Source organism: Balaenoptera acutorostrata, chromosome 16, assembly GCF_949987535.1.
Source record: "Balaenoptera acutorostrata chromosome 16, mBalAcu1.1, whole genome shotgun sequence".
Lineage (NCBI taxonomy): Eukaryota > Metazoa > Chordata > Mammalia > Artiodactyla > Balaenopteridae > Balaenoptera > Balaenoptera acutorostrata.
In genome coordinates, this window is record NC_080079.1 from 39,783,379 (window position 1) to 39,799,778 (window position 16,400).

Genomic DNA, 16,400 nt, shown 5'->3' on the forward strand with positions numbered 1-16,400 from the left:
ATTTTACTTAGTGTAATGTCCTCAATCAAGGTTCATCCATGTTGTAGCATATGACAGGATTTCCTTTTTTTTTTTTTAAAGAGTAAATAATATTCCATTATATGTATATACCACATCTTCTTTATCCATTCATCTGTTGATGGACATTTAGGTTGCTTTCACCTCTTGGCTATTGTGAATAATGCTGCAGTGAAGATGGTTGTGCAAATACCTCTTTGAGATCCTGCTTTCAATTCTGGGTGAGGGGTAATACACCCAGAAGTGGGATTGTTGGATCATGGGGTAGTTCTATTTTTAACTTTTTGTAGAAACTTCATGCTGTTTTCCATGGAGTGGCTGCACCATTTTACATTCCCACCAACAGTGCACAAGGGTTCCCTTTTCTCCACGCCAACACTTGTTTTGGTTTTTGAGAGTGGTCATCCTCACAGCTGTGAGATGGTGTCTCATTTGGTTTTGATTTTCATTTCCCTGATGATTAATGATGTTGAGGATACTTTCATATGCTTGTTGACCATCTGTACATCTTCTTTGGAGAAGTGTCTATTCAAGTTTTTTAACTGGGTTATTTGGTTTTTGGTTTTGAGTTGTAGAAATTCTTTGTATATTCTGGATATTAATCCCTTATAATATGTATAGTTTGCAAATATTTTCTTCTATTTCATAGGTTGCCTTTTCACTCTGATTGTTTCCTTTGCTGCACAGAAGTTCTAACGTTTGATACAGTCTCATTTGTCTACTTTTAAAACTTTTGTTGCCTACGCTTTTGGTGTCATAGCCAAGAAATCATTGCCAAATCCAGTGTCATGAAGCTTTCCCCCTATGTTTTCTTCTAGGAGGTTTATAGTTTCAGGTCTTACGTTTAGGTTTTAATCCATTTTGAGTTAATTTTTATATATGGTATAAGGTAAGGGTCTAACTGTGTTTTGTACAGACTTTAGTCAGTCTCCCTCTTCTCAGCTCCTTACTGTCTTCTCCCAAGAGCCAGAAGCTGCATGTCCTGAGCCTTTCTGGAGCATTTGGCTGGATTTTTGTTTGCTTCTCAGGCAGTGAGGTTCCAGCCTGTTCTGCTCTGCTCTGCTCTGCTCAGCAGTCATCTCTGCCTTCAGCTTCCAAAATGCCATTGATGTCTGTTGTCTTCACTAATATACTTTTCTGCTTTTTTTGTCCTTATGGATTTATATCTTTTGTCCTCTTTGCTATAATTTTAATGGGGTTGAGAAGGAAGTAGAGATAAACAGACCTATTCCATTGGGCATCCATAATCCCCAAATCCATATTGCTTTATAAAGTGATATTTAAAAGACTTTTAAAAACTGATACCTCACATTTGCTATTGTTAGATCCTACCTCTGAAAATAATTGTTCAATCTATTTCTTTGCTTCTTTTTGTTAACCAGTTTCTATCAAGGGACCTATAAGCATCCAAAGCTAGCATTAATTAAAGTTATTTTCCCAAACATTATTTTATTATTCAAAACAAATAGATTTTTGTTTGTAATATAAGACTTAGTGAGGTCTTGAATATAAGGTGACACCCTATTTCCTGAGTTATACTTTTTTTAGGTGGGCGGAACCCTTGATTTATCTTTAGGTATATGCATTGTATGTTGGTATCATCAGAAGATGATGTTCTTTTATATAAATATATTTTACTCTGAAGCTTTTAAATAATTAATTAATTAATTAATATCTGGCTGTGTTGGGTCTTCATTGCTGCGCGCAGGCTTTCTCTAGTTGTGGCGAGCAGGAGCTACTCTTCGTTGTGGTGCGCGGGCTTCTCATTGCAGTGGCTTCTCTTGTTGTGGAGCACGGGCTCTAGGCGCACGGGCTTCAGTAGTTGTGGCATGCAGGCTCAGTAGTTGTGGCTCATGGGCTCAGTAGTTGTGGCTCGCAGGCTCTAGAGCGCAGGCTCAGTAGTCGTGGCGCATGGGCTTAGTTGCTCCACGGCATGTGGGATCTTCCCAGACCAGGGCTTGAACCTGTGTCCCTTGCATTGGCAGGCAGATTCTTAACCACTGCGCCACCAGGGAAGCCCATTCTGGAGCTTTAATTGAACACTTTTAAGCTAATGTAATGGCAAGAGAGTCCTTTTTGTTTGTTTTTAGTTAGTTTGTGACAGTGGCTTTCTATTGACTGTATTTGATTATTTACAAGGTTAGTGCTATTTCTTACAGATAGGATAAAGATTGCTTAAAATGGGAGATTGCTTGGTATGACTAGGTCCTTAGGGACTATCAAGAGTAGTTTTTTGTTCCAAGAATTGTTTCTTCACAAAGTTTAGCCTGTTAGTTGTCTTAAGATAGGAACCCAGTTTGGTCCATGCAAATCCCTAGGATTTTTATCCTGGGGTCCAGGGATGGGCTTCAAAGAGTTGAAGATCCTCCTAAAATTTGAGTGGTAGCAGAATAGGCTTAGATATCATCAGATATTCAATGATGAGGGGCTTGTGTGATCCTGAAAATAGTTGAAAACCCACTTCTAATAGATTATTATAAAGAAAAAAAAATAGAATGTTACTGATTAAAAGAAACACTATCAAAATGAAATGCCACCTTGCTAGATGCCATTAGATTCCACATTCTTTCACATATAAGTACAAATGACCATAAATAGGGAATAAATGAACAACTTTCTTTGTTCTTTGTCACATGCAAAACATTATCTCTATCTTCCTGGTTATGCACACACCCATTTACACACATATAACTATGAAAGGTATCATTCATGAGGGTAATGTTTTAGCCTAGAGAAATGACCACCTTTTTATCAGTCAACTTGTAAAGAGGGTAACTTAGGAGTTACCCTTTGTTTTCATAGTGAAACTGCTATACTTTATTTGTGAACATCAGTTATTTGTTGACAGTTAAAGATAGTAGATAAATATATAAAAGGAGAGATACCTCTATGTGATAGAGGGTTACAGACTTTTGTTTTCAGTTAAGAAAAGATGGGATAAGTTTATGTTATGTATATTTTACGACAATTTTTATTAAAAGATTGAGGAAAGAAAGACAGAAAGAAAAAAAAAAGAAGAAAAGATGGGGGTGAGAAAAGATGGGGTGGGAGGTGGGGAAGGTCAGTTGTGAATTTTTGTTTCCAGTCTAATACTTGAAAACTTAAATGCTTTTCTTTGTAGTGAGGTGTCCTGGATTGATAAGGTCTCTTTCAATGTAGGAATTTCATGATTCCATTTTCAAAGTGGTTAAGCTTAAATTGCTCTTCTATTCTAGGTACACCATTGACTTCTTTGGGATGCACGAAAGTGTCTGGCTGGGAAGCTTATGAAATAGAAGACAAGACCCTGCCTCAGGAAGCGTACATGAGAATAATTTTAAAGGAACCCAGCGATAAATGCAAAACAGTAGCTGTTGGAGGTATGTCATGACTTAGAGCTTGGATTGAACCTGGTGTGGCACACTCTGTACTAAGTCAAGTTGAGCCATTCTCTGGGAACCTTCTTAGAGCATAACCTCACCCTCTGGCCTCAAATACACTAGTGGCTGTTGTTCTCTGAACTTGACTGTGTAATGGGATGTCACTCTTAACTCTTTCTTAAGCAACTCTGACTCAGCCCCTCTAGAGTCCTTCCTATTGCCTGGCAGACAATAAAGATGACAGTAAAAAGGCAACACTTGACTATGGACAAATGAAAGCGATGGTAACTTTCTAGCCGGGTGCCTCACTGCCTTCTCTTCTGGGAATGGGGCAGTCAGTATCAAAGCTCGATGAATGTGTGTCCTTTGAATCAGCTGTTACTTACTGGCTTTTCTCTACCCTGTTTGACATCAAGGCCATATCTGAGTCTGACTGGGTAGTGGCTGCATCTGATTCACTGGTTCCCTGTTAGTCATTGAATTTGACCTGCTTGTCTCCTTGACCCCTCAAGTTACAGTGTTAAGTGGTTACTTCATTTTCTTGCTTAGAGCGATAATTCTTTACTCCTCAACCAACTTTATCATCAAGGTCCGGGTAATGCATTAGTTCACATCCTTCGACCTTCAGCGATGTCTGGCTTTTGATGCACTGGCTCCTTTTTTATGGCATAGCCTATGTCATGTTGTGTGTCATCTTGATCCTTTAGGGGTTCTTTTTCCCAATCTACCAATATAGAACACTTTAAATATACCCTGTGCCAAGTAGTTTATATCTTCGATCATCATACCATCATGAGAACATTAAACAAGTCCCACTTTCTTTTGTTTTTTTTTTTTCATAATTCATGAGACTATGGCCTCATTAAGACCTTTAGTCTCCTTAATCCAGAGTCTCCAACATACATCAGTTACCCTGTGCAATTTTTTTTAAAATTAATTAATTAATTAATTAATTTTTGGCTGTGTTGGGTCTTCGTTTCTGTGCAAGGTCTTTCTCTAGTTGCGGCGAGCGGGGGCCACTCTTCATCGCGGTGCAGGGACCACTCTTCATCGCGGTGCGCGGGCCTCTCACTGTCGCGGCCTCTCTTGCTGCGGAGCACAAGCTCCAGACGCGCAGGCTCAGTAGTTGTGGCTCACGGGCCTAGTTGCTGTGTGGCATGTGGGATCCTCCCAGACCAGGGCTCGAACCCGTGTCCCCTGCATTAGCAGGCAGATTCTCAACCACTGCGCCACCAGGGAAGCCCAAGTCCCACTTTCTAGATGAGAATGCTGAAGTTCCAGGTGGTTAAATGACTGGCCTACTATTTCTCAGAGCGTAAATGGCGGAAATGGGATTTATAGCATTTAATTAGCATATTAAAATCAAGTATTTTCTAATTTTATAATTTTACTGAGAGTATATTATCGGTATGTGACATTATTGAAATATGCCCTCTTTCTAACATATGCTCTGATGTCTTTGTTGATACATTCTGAATTGATTATGAAGCCAGTATAGGAAGTATGAGTGGACTTTGATGTTTCTGATACAATCCTGTTGTGTCTGTGACATTTGCACCAGTACCCAGATCCTTTCAATATAGTTAGTGAAGATGATAAAGCCAAGGAATGATGAGATTTTGCTAGAAATCTTCTCATGTAGTTCACAAACTTGTTTCAGAGCCTGAATCCTTTAAAACGTAGGACATCTATTCAAGTGCTTAGTCTTGGCTCAGGTGATCACTTTCAGTATGTATAGCTGGGAAGTTTCCCTGAAGGATGTGAGTTTTAAGTTTAAGTGAGTTTAAGAATACATCGTATCCACTTTTTTTTTTGTCCCCAATAGTGGACAACATGAGTTGAAAATCTGTGTATTTAGACTTCTGAAATATTTTTATTAAATTAGCAGAGGCTATATATACTGATAAGTATTTTAAGTCCTCACTAAAATCCTGGGAGGTTGGTGTGGTAACCTTCTTTGAAAGATGAATAACCTGAGGCTTGTGACATTATGAAACTTGCCCAAGCCCGTGCAGTTAGAGAATGGTAGAGCCAGAACTTGAACCTAGATTTGTCTGATTTCCCGGACTGCGCTTTGAACAATTACGCTGCCTCACTGATTACACGGTGGTGACATTTAGATTGCAAATGTGGCCAAGGACTTCTTCCTGCTTTACATTAATACAAAGGCAGTCTTAAAACAAACAGTTAAATAGGCCTCACCCTCACAGAAGCAAAGGCTTCTAGATAGCCTGGTGTAGTCACTGATGGGGTTGCATCCAAACAGTGACAATTCTGTTATGATGGAGTGAGAACTGGGAGGTGTGCCTCCCGGGCTGTGTGTCCTTCCCCACACTGAGCCTAGTACTCTGCCGGGAGCAGTTAGGCTTGGCTCACCTGAGCAGTTGATGAGCAGCTGTTCCTTCCAAAGCAGTTGTGGCTGGAGTTTGGCTACAGAATCACACAGCTCTTGCATTTGTATATGAGTCTCAAAATTTATGAAATATACAAACCTTAGAACTTCAGGTATATTGTACCAATTTTACTAAAAGTAAAATTTCTTTTTGTTTTCAAATTTGCTTTTTTCCTAATTCTAAACAGAAAATTTGATGAGCATTAACAAGTTCAAACAACAAAATACAAACCACCACTCAGAGGTAGCTGCTGGTAATATTTTGGTGTGGATGCTGCCAGTTTTTTTTCTTACGACTATGTATACCTTGTAAAAAGTACAAAATTAGAATTATAGTGTTCTAGATCTGTTTTTACTCAGTATAACTTAAGCGTTTTCCCCCTGTTTTTAAGTTTTCTTTTACAACATGCTAAAAAGTGGCTACAAAGTGTTCCATGTGGGTAATAACATAAGTTATTCCATCTTATTATTAGGTAGACCTAATCCTCATTCAATTCAGTTAGTACCTCTCCAGATTAGGCTACAGTGGTAGGACAGAAGTATTAAAATAAACAAGAACTCCATAATTGCCACTAGTTTTTATATATCTTGTAAAATAACTAATGAGGGTTAAGATATGATGAGAAAACCCAGATCATTTCCTCTGTCACATTATACAGTGAACCTGACTTGTAAATTTCCCAGTACAAATGCATGAAGGGAGTACTGGAAATTCCCTTTTGACTTGTAAATTTTGAAACCTCCTTTTTCTTTCATTGAGGTAACCCATCTATGACAAGTAACTTCAGTTTTCCCGTGGTTAGAAGAAACTTCTCAAATTCTTATTTGCGGATAGCTTGGCCCTACTAGTTCCATAATGTACTTGATGCTTCATGTACTAGTTAACTAAGCAATTTTTCCCCTCTTTTTTTTCGCGAGGAGCCGCAGGCCTCACGAGTGCTGCTGTTTTACAATCTCTTAGAAACATTCACCATGTGGTACAAATGTGGCTTCTCCTGAACTGGAGAGTTCTGTGCTCCTAGGGGGTCAGAGTTCTCAAATGCTGTTTACAGCTGAGATGGGTCAACATTTAATAGACGCATTCTACTTAGGCTGTTACGAAGCCGGGACTATAATGTATTGTTCCTTTTTATTCTTCTCTAAAGGCATCACTATTAAGTTAAATTATCATCATTATCATTATATCATCATCCTCACCAGGCCAGTGCTTTTCAGACGTGGTTCCTTATTGCCCTTGAAATTCCAACATACCTGGGAGTGGGTTACGGGTGAGGGAGGAGGGCAAGGCCTTTGACCACCTTCTTGTCTCATCAACCAACAGCTCTGCTTTTATATGTTTTATATAGTGAACTTCCACAGAGTTTTGTTTAAAGAAAGTTTTGTTTACTTCCTTAAGGAAGTAAAGACTGAGAATCACTGTGGCGTAGTGAACCTACAGGAGGATGAAAAAGAGAAGGAAAATAGATGTTTGCACAGCATTACTTCCAGTGTTCATTATGCCTGTAATTCTCCTGCAGGGACACAATCCCTCTTGGGTTTGGTACTTAACCATAGGCACTCCAGTTGGAATTCCCATAGACTGACCTGCTTTTAGGGCAGTGGTTTCCTTAGAGGTGCCTCAGAAGTTCTAAGGTTAGGAGAGGTGGAGTGATAGCCTTACAGTCATTGGTGGTAGAAAGTAACTTTTGGTGATGGAGTCAGTGAATGGTACTAAGTATACCCCTGCAGGGTTAGCCCTGGGAGACTGGCCTCTATGTTCTGGTTGATGTGGGTAGTATGAGGGCATTCTTGCCATCAGAGTGATGTGGTGCGTGATATTGAGCCTGACAGTCTGTGAAATCTCCTCTATCTATTTCTAGATTCTTTTAGCTACTTTATTTTTTTTATTTATTATTTATTTATTTTTTGGCTGTGTTGGGTCTTCGGTTCGTGCGAGGGCTTTCTCTAGTTGCGGCAAGTGGGGGCCACTCTTCATCGCGGCGCGGGGACCGCTCTTCATCGCAGTGCGCGGGCCTTTCACTATCGCGGCCCCTCCCGTTGCGGGGCACAGGCTCCAGACGCGCAGGCTCAGCAGTTGTGGCTCACGGGCCCAGCTGCTCCGTGGCATGTGGGATCTTCCCAGACCAGGGCTCGAACCCGTGTCCCCTGCATTAGCAGGCAGATTCTCAACCACTGCGCCACCAGGGAAGCCCTCTAGATTCTTTTAGAACATTTTGGGTGGGCTGTCTTAAATTGAAGATTGATATTAATGAATCACAGAACTGACCCCTCTTGAATCAGGTACTTTAGCTATGTTTGTGCCACAACTCAGTGGATTAAGTAAAGAATTTCCCTAAAGACCAGCTGGGTAATATTTTTTAAATAAAATTTTGCTCCTTTTCAATTTTTTCTTTATTGAGATATATTAAGTATACTTATTTTATGCTGATTATTCCAGTATTTGAAGTCTTTTCAGATCTGATTTCATTTGCCTGTTTCTGTTGGTGCTCATTCATAGTATCGTATTTCCTTGTGTTTACGACTTATTGGCTGAACTCATGTTCCTTGCAGTTTTTATCTGTGTGAGTTCTTTAGGGTCAAGATGAAAGATAGGTTTTCCCAGGGAGTATTTATATTTGCTTCTGCCAGGTACCTGTAGGTACCATCAATCTAGACAGTCTTTAAATTAAATTCTCTGCTTGAGCTTTCTTGAAGCGTACAGTATGAATTTAGACCACAAAACCACACGAGTACTAGTTGTTGGCTGTGAATTCTCAAGGGAGATTTTCCGCCCAGACCACTGCCATGCCTCACCTCACCCCCCAGAAAGATGCTGGGGATAAAAAGCAGTTTCTCTTCTCTTTTGATGGAGCAAGTTTACTTCTCATTCATTGCCCATATCCTGAGGGTATAGTTCTGTAAAGTTCCAATTTTATGCCGGGAGCTCTTAAACTCACCAGCTTGAGGAGTCCTGGTTTTATCTACTCTCTTGCTCCACGTAATCGTTATAATAAGTTCAAGGTGACCAGGGTTCTGGTTTTATTGCTTTCTTACTTCCCAGCTTTCCTACTTTTACTGTCTCTTACTTTATTGTCACCTCACTGGTACATTTAAAAAGATGTTATATTTTCTTCTTTATTTTTATTTGGGAGAGTAGTTTAAGATATCTGTTGTGTCATTCTGCATAAATGAAAGAGATCTATTTTTGTTGAGTAGGTGCTTCTAATAGATGAGGTGGGAAGATATTTAGGGCAGAGCTCAAAAAATTATTAAAAATTTAGGTACAGGCCCAGCCTCCCCTTTTAATTTGAGTGTCTGCCGTGTACAGTTGGATTAGGTCAGGAATGAGGTGGAGAATAATTCCTTGTAATATGCTTTCTGAGTTGGTGGGGACTTTGATGTCTTTGACACATTATTTATTGAGATGAGATTTATTTTTGTTCATTGATTTGATTAATTAATTGTCCAATATTTTCCTATATCCTATAAGTTTACCCTTCTAGGTAAGATTCCTAAGATTCCTAAGTTTACCCTTCTAGGTAAGATTCCTAAGTAACTCCCCCACTTTATGGGGGTTTATTTGTTATATTTCGTTATGTGATATCTGCCATAGGTCCACATGATGATGTCCTGAGAGGCTCTGGTGTATGTTGGTCCATTTATTCAATATTATTTCATTTGATTCTGAATTAGTGGAATATTATTTGAAAGTGAAAAAAGTTGCAATTAATATAATATTAATAATAATTAATATGCCAGTGATACAAAAAAGAAATCAGTCTCAAAAAGAAATTCTTAATGTTATGGTTTAAATGTACAATGTGCAGATCCTGCGGAATCAGTTTTATGATTTGAAAATTCAGCTGCCTCAGTACTCTTTGGGCACTAAATAGGAGTTTAGCAAGAAGCATTGCCATCTGACAGAAATATGTAATACGTACATGTGCCACTCACTAACCTAAATGAATTACACACTCTGTTGTGAACTTTAATTTTCTTGTTTTGAGACTCCCACATTAGATTAATGTTTCAGAGGAGGACCTGCTATCAGGGTTACTGATCTAACGCAGGTAGCCTTTCCTGGTCCATCTGTCACTCTGCGTTGCTACATTAGAACACAGTTTCCTGGAAACAGCGATATATTTGGCATGACTTAAACTAATGACTACTTTTTTTGAGCATGTAGCATGGTGCTAAGCAAATGTGAAATGGAATAAATGTTGATTTAAATTGGAAGAAAGCTCAAGTTATGATGATTAGGGTAGGGATAACGATTGCCTGGAACAGTTATGTATTTTAGATTATGAAAATTAGTAGTGTGTTTTAAATATTTGCCATGGAAGGAATCACAAACATACCATGGTAAGCATGCCAGCTGGATTAATAGCATGATTTGTCAGCTGCACACTTACATAAGACCATATTATGATTAGAAATTTTAAGATTAATATTTGAAGGGCTTGGGGATGTTTATTTATTATGATTTTTTTGAGTAGCTGTGTTTGGAAGTTTTAATTTTAAATGTGTTAGCTTAACAGATCTTCACATTTAGTTCTGAAAAAATGGCTGTTTGTTTTTAAAATATTGTAATGTTTACTTTGAATTGGCATTGGTGGAAATAGTTTCTAAGGAGGAAAGTGGTTTGCATCCCACGTTATAAATATTTTCAGGCTTTTAAACTATTTGATCCAAAGCATCACTATTTATTATTTTTTGCTCAAAATTTGAGAACATAGAATTTTCCTAGTGTTTTTTTTTCTTATCACAGTTATATTTTTCAGCAGAGTACATTTCTGAGAATTATATCATTGATATTTTTAATAAATTGAATAAATTTAGGTTGACAAGGAAAGCTCACTAATTTTAGAGGAATTCTTAAGAAATCCTTTAGTAAAATGAAGAAATCTTTCTTGATGTGAATAGTCTTTTCTCTTTTTTATGCAGGGGTTTTTAATCTTGGGGCACTCTTTTGATAATTTTTTTTAATATCACATTCAAAGATATACTGAGTATTTTTTTGACTGCATATATTTATTTCTACCTACATTAATTTGGGAAAGAAACCATAATAGAAACAAAGATTATATAAGTAATAGCTCATTTTTAGAATCTTTTTCTTCCTAAATATTTGGTGGGAAAATGTTAATTATTAATGTATTCACTTTCAAACTTACACACAGTCAGAAAAGCAATTGTTAAAACAAATATTTGAAGACATAATTAGTGTCCTAACATTCTCAACATTCTATTGCTTTTCTCTTCTGTCAAAGTGAATAATCAAAGTAAACTAAAACTTAGTTGTCTTTTTTATTGATTGGGCCCTGTCTGGGTGAAGAACACATAAATGACATCTCTTTATAATCCAGAATCTGGTTTTTTTTTTTTTTTTTTTTTGGCTGCACCTTGCAGCATGCGGGATCTTAGTTCCCCAACCAGGGATTGAACCCATGCCCCCTGCATTGGGAGTGCAGAGTCTTAACCACTGGACCACTAGGGAAGTCCCCAGAATCTGTTTTCAAACTCACTCCCCTCTTAAACTTTGTTTTCTGTACAGGAATGTGTAATGTCTTAGGCTCATCATGTAGAATAATCCAGAGTGATCTCCCTCCCATAGATTTATAGCAGTTATTTCTTTTTTCCCTCTTTTGCTACTTAATCCTTAGCTGGCCTGTGCCATCTCTGACATTATTGTTCTCATTATTTAAAAAAAAAATTCTATTGACAGTTTCCGATAGTCTGAAACTGTTAGAAGATAATAATATAATAATATTATTAATAATAATAAGAAGAAGATAATAATATCTACTATGCACTGTGTGCCTTTTATATCCTAAGGTCTTTATTTACATGATCTCTAATGAGGACCCTGGAACCTTGCAGGGATCTTCATGAACTTCCTTCATGCAGCAAACTTTGGGTGTTACATTTATGTTTTAGACCCTCCTTTAGATGCGTTAGGTTGTGAACAAAGGGAAAAAACCCTAAACAAGCCCCAAACTTGTACCGTGGAGCTTATAGCCTAGTGGGAGAAAGAGGGTAAACTAGATGAATAACTAAAATACATGTGTGCTAGATGGTGATCAAGGTTCTGGCAAAAACTGAAACAGAGAAGTGGGTGGGAGTGTGGGTATGAGTGAGGGGTGTGTGTGTGTGGTGTGTGTGTGTGTGTGTGTGTGTAACGTGTTCGCTGTAGCACAAAGTAGGGAGGGCAGGGAAGGCCTCAGAGGGAGGGTAACATGCAAGTAAGGTCATGAAGGAGGGGAGGGAATGAGTTTGCTCATTCTGGGGCAAGAACTTCCCAGGCAGGAAGGTAGTAAGTATAGAGGCCTGGATACTTTCTTTGTTTCAAATCCAGGAAACCAAAGCTCAGCCTTGCCCAAGGTAACACAGTTCCAAAGCACCGGTTCGCTGGTTCACACCCTGATCTGTTGCAGTCAGAGCCCTCACTCTTTCAAAGCCCTCGCTCTTTCCGCTACCCTGGGTGACTCTAAAAGGAAATTTGTATTCATCTTAGGATGCTTTCCAGCTCCTAACAAAGTGCATTGTACATCGTGAGCACTGAAGATCAACCGTGCTGCTCTCAAGCAAAAGTAATAGGTAGGTAGGTAAACAGATAGATTAGTTTTCTCTACTCAGCTAGTAGAACCTCAAAATGATAATCTCTTCCTCAAATCTCTTAAGAGCGTTAAGAAAAAATTTTTAGCAAACTACCCTTTCTGCTTTTTCTTTTCTTTCTTTGAAAAAATTTTTTATTAGTATTTTGCTTTAAAAATCTCTGTTCTTGTTTATTTGTGAGATTTCAAGAGTACACTCCTAATTGTGTACAAACTGACACAAGCAGTAGTTTAGAAGGGAGAATATACGACAGTAACAGAGACAGACGGGAAGGTTTTTTCTCTGTTCCCTTTAAGAGATATTGATTGCTCTTTTGCTGTTGTTGTGTATGTGGAGCCTGTGAAAAGGGAGTTTACTAGGATCACAGTATACAGTGTCATTTTTAAGTCTGAATAGTGAAAACATTAATTGATAGCAGATTAAGTGAAGGTGTCACGGGGGCTGTGAACCCAAAGACTTGCCAATGGGGCCTCACATTGTACCGAGCACCATTCCACCACTTGTCTCACGTTCCCTCCAAGAGGGATAGCAGATCACTGGTCATGACTGACATTTGGCACTGGCCACCTGAATTTGGGGTACTAGCTGCGATTTGAGTCCATGTGTGCTACTTTTCGTTCTTGGTCAGAATGAAGAAAAATATTTTTTAAAATTCTTTTTGAATAAAACATTTGTTAACCAGTGTGCTGTTTATGGCTTTGTGATTTTGATATTAATTATGATGAAGTAACCCTGACGCTCATTCTTAGAATCCTGACCCAAGTGATCGGATGTGGGGTTTTCTGGTCAGACTCATTGGATTTTAGTGGCTATAAGAACCTAGTTTAATATAACTATTCTAGGGTTATCTCCCTCTTGGAACCAGTTTGTGAGGATGACTGAAAAGTTAGGGTGGAGGCTGAAAGTTTGGCAAGTAGGCTAAGTAGACTAATCATTTTCCTTTGTATGGGCCTTGCCTTCTTTTTTGTATAAGAAAAGAGTTACGTCTGTAAAGAGTGAAAGAGTGTAAGATTGTACTGAATTGATTCAGGTGACATTTGAGGGAAACATTCTTGTTCCAAAGATGTTTGTGTATTTCAAGTGGATTTTACGAGCTACTCTTTGAGATAAATAAATGTTTGGTAATCACTTCGTTCTCTGGCCTTGGTAGCAGTTCTATCCAACAGTAGTTCTTGTCTCCTTTTATTCATAGCCTCTATTTGGTGGTGCTGTTTTTTCCACTTCTATGGTTTCTTCTTCTTCAAAGTGCTGCTTTGCATGTGGCTCTCCTGGCCTCTCCAACTCATCATTTTCACCTTCAACTCCCAATGCTGCCTGGATCGGCATCTCTCTTGATCCACTCAAACAATATATTGAGCACCTGTTCCCCAGTAGACACTGTTCTAGGTACTGGGATACAACATTGAGCCAGACAAATGCCCTCTTCTCATTGCATGGGGGCGGGGAGAACAGACAAAGAACAGACAAGCATGTCAGGTAACGACAAGTTTTAGGAAGAAAAATAAAGCAGGGATAGGGTATGGAGTGATGGTGAGAATGGCATCTTCCACATGGTGTATTTGAGTGCTGACTGCAGGAGCAAGCCTCAGTCGGGGGGATCTGAGGAGAGTGGGCTTCAGGCAGAAGAAACTGCAATTGCAGAGACCCCGACAGGAGAGTGTATGAGTGACGGCCAAGGGGCCGGGGTGGCTACAGTGCAGTGAGTGAGGGGAGAGTTTTAATATATGAGTTCGGAAGGGTAGTCGGGGGCCAGCTCATAGAGCACCTCTGTAGGCTATGATGTAGAGTCTAGCTTTTGCTCTGAGTGAGGTGAGGCGGTACCTGTGGTCTTAAGCAGAGAAGTGACTTACGATCTGACTTGTGCCTTAAATCCCTCTGGTTGCTATGTGAAGACTGTCCCACAGGGGACACAAGAGGATGCATGGAGACTATTGCCAAAGTCTAGGCCAAGATGCATAAGCCTGGACCAGGGTGGAAGGAGTAGTGGAGGGATAAGACATGGTGAGATTCCGGATATATTCCTGAAGGAAGCTCATAGAATTTGGATATGAGTTAGATGTGGATTTGCAAAAAAGAGAGCCATGCTGGATTTCTCCCAAGATTTCAACCTGAGCTGCTGGTAAGTTAGAGTTATTATTTACTGAGATGGGAGGAGAGCACAGGAGGAAAATGTTGCGGTTATAGGGCAGGTGGGGAGTAAAGTCTTTATTAATTAAAATAACTTTAATTATTATTGTTAATAATTAAACAATACCTGTTAGATATCTGAGTGAGCATGTTGAGCAGCTGGCTATTTGAACCTGGAGTTCAAGGAGTCCAGCCCAGAGGTATCTTTTTAATTGAGAGTTGTCCTAGAAGAGATGGTACTTAAAACCATGGGATTGGATGGGAGCACCTAAAGTAGTTCTCAAAGTATAGTAGGGACCCATGGGTTCCTTGGACTTTCATAGGGAGGTCAGCAGAGTTAAAACTTTTTATAATAATACTAAGACGTACAGTTCAGTAGTGTTTTCCAGAGACTATGTGTGACTGCATAGCAGATTGAATGCAAACACAGTTATGGGAGTCTGCTGTTTTCTATTAAGCTAGGTATTAGGGAGATTTTAAAAAATGTAAAATGATGCTCTTCTTCTTACTCATATATATGTTTTTATTTTGGCAAATGTATTTTCTATTAAAATATGTTATTATATGTTGATAGGGCTTATAGTTGCTTTTAGATGAATTAATAAATATTTAAAAGTTTTCTCAGTTTTTAATACAGTAATTATCTATAGGTATAACCCTCATACACAAAAATTTTTTGAGTTCCTTATCAGTTTTTACAAGTGTAAAGGGGTCCTCAGACCAAAATATTTGAGAACTGCTGACCTAGAAAGCAAATGATAATAGGGAGGAGAGCTGAGCATTGAATGAACCTCTGGGCACTTACAGAGATAAGGAAGAGCCCACGAAGTTGGGTGAGAAGCAACTGCTGGAAGGAAGGCAGACAGTGGAAAGAGTGTGAGGTGTTCTGGGGGCCAAGTAAAGAAAGAATTTCAAGTGGAAGCAAGAGAACAACTGTGTCGCGTGCTGCCGAAAGGTCATATTAAATGAAAATCGAGAACCAACCATTGGCTTTCGCAATGTTGGAGGTCATTGTTGATTTTGAATTGGCTAGTTTCAGTAGAGGGCATAAAAGTAGGCTCAGGAGAGAATAGAAGAGAAAGGATTTGTATCACAATTAGAGTCCTGAGAGTGAGAGTTCACCCACCCCATCACTTCATGTTGAGGCATAGCCTGACCAGCCTTCAGATTTACCTCCGATGCGAACCCACGCCAGGCAAACGAGCTATGAGGTTGGGATGGAGGATGTGGGCAAGTGGTACAAGACGTAGTTATCTAATCCCCTGTGCTGTGGAGATCATTTCCTTTAAAAGGTGGAGGGGTTATTTTTTCTTGACTTAAGAAACATGTTTATATGGAGTTAGTTGCTGAAGTTTTTTCTTTCTTAAAATTATTGTGTCCTTCAAAAGGAATAACTGAATTTATTATATTTACTTCTTGCATTTTCTTGGTCAATATTAAATATTATGGTTTTCGAGGGAAAAGAAGTGATATATTTTTCCCCCAGTGAGGTCTTTACCAATTTATATTAAATTTATTTACTTAAAATTTACGGTAATTTCTCTTCCACCCAACTGAGAACTCTTCAACAATAAGGTGGAAGTTTTTCATTTTCATTGCCCTAGTGACTATCATCTTGCCTGGAATACAGTAGGAATTTAATATTTTAGAATAGTAAGATATTAGAACATTTGGATTTATGCTTTATAGTTTTTTTTTTGAGTGCTTTTTTCATTGTGTTGTTAAAAGTAAACTTTAAATTGTTAATGGGATAAATAAAATTAGATAAAACCTAAAGGGCAGGTTGTTTTTAATTCCTCTAGGTTGGAACAAATATCAAAAAGAGTACTTTGATAGGAAACAGATAATAGTTCTTTTCCCTCTGCTTTGTTTGGGTGTATATTTCAAAAACAGCGTGACTAGGGACTTCC

The 16,400-nt window shown here is 38.8% G+C and overlaps 1 protein-coding gene across 12 annotated transcripts in view; it reads left to right on the forward strand.

Annotated features, from left to right (window-relative positions):
• The window catches only part of SGMS1 (sphingomyelin synthase 1), a 302,749-nt gene that overhangs the window by 152,411 nt on the left and 133,938 nt on the right, over positions 1-16,400 (forward strand). For all 12 annotated transcript variants that reach the window (XM_057530919.1, XM_057530928.1, XM_057530922.1 and 9 more), the window contains one exon: positions 3,234-3,377. The gene's annotated coding sequence lies outside the window, so the exon portion shown is untranslated. The remainder of the gene's footprint in view (positions 1-3,233; positions 3,378-16,400) is intronic.